The sequence below is a fragment of the Poecilia reticulata genome, linkage group LG2 (assembly GCF_000633615.1).
Source record: "Poecilia reticulata strain Guanapo linkage group LG2, Guppy_female_1.0+MT, whole genome shotgun sequence".
NCBI classification, from domain to species: domain Eukaryota; kingdom Metazoa; phylum Chordata; class Actinopteri; order Cyprinodontiformes; family Poeciliidae; genus Poecilia; species Poecilia reticulata.
The window spans coordinates 44862855-44865354 of record NC_024332.1 but is presented as its reverse complement, the minus strand read 5'-3'; the positions used below and the strand labels follow the sequence as shown (position 1 = coordinate 44865354).

Here is a 2500-nt window from a genome sequence, read left to right as displayed (position 1 = left end):
TGTGTAAATGTTTGTGCAGGTTTGTGCTACATCAGCGTGTGGAGAGAATATTTTTCCAGCATTTAATCATTTTTGAATTACAGGTAATACAGGTATTAATGGAGACAATATGAGCTAATGTCAGGCATCCTGGAGATAATGGCTGTTTGATTAAAATGATGTCATCACTGTGTGAATCAGAAATGCTGCAGTTTCTCCTTCCAGATTTCATTTCTGTGCGTTAGATTGTTTTCMCACCTGATAGTCTGGTAGATTTGATTTGATTTGGGCCAAAACTTCAACGTTTCTTCCATCTCCAGCTGCTGTGGTTCTGTCTCTGCTCTGAGTCAAACCAACCAAACCCTGTGAAAAACCTGTTCCCCTCCTCGCCTGTGGGGGCGCCGCACCAAGAACCACTGAAGGAAACGGCACTAAAACACTGAGCACAACTTCCTTCTTTATATAATGGAAACAAAAATGGAGTAGCGTCAGATTTTAGCAGTTAAAGGATTTCTCTTTTGTCTTTGGTAAAATACCAGCTGGCTTTGTACGCACCTGTTGGTTTGGTGGTATTTACCCAGAATGCCCTGCGCTGTAGCCCAGTTTAGCCCGCTTTAGTCAAACTAGTTTGTTTGTTTAGGAACTCTGGTTCATTTAAGAAGTGTGAATGTGTACCTGGACCCTGGATCACCGATAAACCTTGGTCTCGGTTTGGTTGAAGTGAACTCTGGTTCAGTTTGAATTGTAATGTGAACGCCAAGCAGACCGAAAGCAGGAAGTGGACTATAGCGCAGGGTTCTCTTTCTCTCTGCTATGCGTGAAAACAACCAATCATTGGGCTGGTGTCCCAATGATTTTTAGAAAAATAAAAGGTAATAAAATTGATTGAATGCATCTTCACAATCAGCTGGCACTGTGCCGTTACCTAGCAACACCTGCCAAGCCCAGCCCGTCTCCTAGCAACCAAATTCCAGTTCCGCTGGCAGATCCCTGAACCTACAACATGACATTTTCCCATGCCATAAGTTGAATAATCTGCCAGTAGAACTAGTAATCAACAATGTCAGGCAGTCATTAAACCAAACTGAGCTCCAAAATCTTGGTTGCATTCTGCAACCAAAGCAAACGAGCGAGTCCAGTGCTAGCAAAAGAAATGGCTAATGGTCTTTTACCAAAGACAAAAGAGAAGTCCTTCAATCTCAGAYGAAAYGTAGGCTTCACTGGTTGAGACCAACAGATTGGGTCAATGGATGGYTGGCTGGRTTCYCACTGAYTTTAGAAAAATAAAGGGTAATAAAAATGATTGAGTTCATCTAAAAGCTGTTAAATTAAAGTATCTGAACTTCTTTTTGCTTCAGCAGGAGTTTTACATCATGTTACTCCTTCTGGACAAAGTTTAGACTCGAGCCAAAACTCTGTAAGATGATGGAAAAGTAGCAAAAGGCTAAGCTTGGGAAAACATTAGCTTATCACATCCGTCAAAACCCAGAATGATTTGTCACAAAGAGACGAACATTAGTGGAGGACATCTCTGTTATCAGCAGCCGACTTCAGTCCAACGACAGCTGTGTGTTCAGACGCCTCCAGAACAGACGGCAGTTTACTCTGGCAGCTGAATTAGCTTGGTTTCCCACCTGATTAGTGCTGGGCGCGGGGCTCCCAGGGCATGCAGGACACCAGATGAATGCGCTCCCACTCAGATCAGTTCATCAGCCTTTTGACCTCCCTTCAGGTTGATAGCCAGCCCATGCTAAAGCACAGCAGCAGGAAACACAGTCAGTGCCGTCAGTCACTCATGAGTTAGCAGAAACAGAAACCAGAAGGTGCGTCTCACCGGAGAGCGATCCCAAAAGCCTCCTGGGTTTTTTCTTCCAGGTCATGTGACCTGTGACCTCCAGAACTCAGGTGGAACGAGGTCAACTGGATCTCTGGCAAACAAGTCTGGATAAAGATGACAGAGTTAGGAAGGACGGACGGACGGACGGACGGACGGACGGACGGACGGACGGTTGGATGGATGGATGGATGGATGGATGGATGGATGGATGGATGGATGGATGGATGGATGGATGGATGGATGGACGGATGGCTGGTTGGATGGACGGACGGATGGATGGACGAACGGACGGACGGATGGCTGGTTGGATGGATGGATGGATGGCTGGTTGGACGGCTGGTTGGACGGATGGTTGGATGGCTGGTTAGATGGATGGCTGGTTGGACGGCTGGTTGGACGGATGGTTGGATGGCTGGCTGGTTGGACGGCTGGTTGGATGGCTGGTTGGATGGCTGGTTGGATGGCTGGATGGATGGACGAACGGACGGATGGATGGATGGATGGCTGGTTGGACGGATGGCTGGTTGGATGGCTGGTTGGATGGCTGGTTGGACGGCTGGTTGGATGGTTGGATGGCTGGTTGGATGGCTGGTTGGATAGTTGGATGGCTGGTTGGATGGCTGGTTGGATGGTTGGATGGCTGGTTGGACGGCTGGTTGGATGGTTGGACGGCTGGTTGGATGG

The 2500-nt window shown here is 47.5% G+C and overlaps 1 long non-coding RNA gene across 2 annotated transcripts in view; it reads right to left on the bottom strand.

The window, feature by feature from the left end:
• Positions 1–2500, bottom strand: part of LOC103461883 (uncharacterized) — a 41025-nt gene that overhangs the window by 8637 nt on the left and 29888 nt on the right. For both annotated transcript variants that reach the window (XR_533232.2, XR_001776097.1), the window contains exons 4-5: positions 1814–1920; positions 1614–1729 (exon numbers count right to left, since the gene is read on the bottom strand). This is a non-coding gene — a long non-coding RNA (uncharacterized LOC103461883). The remainder of the gene's footprint in view (positions 1–1613; positions 1730–1813; positions 1921–2500) is intronic.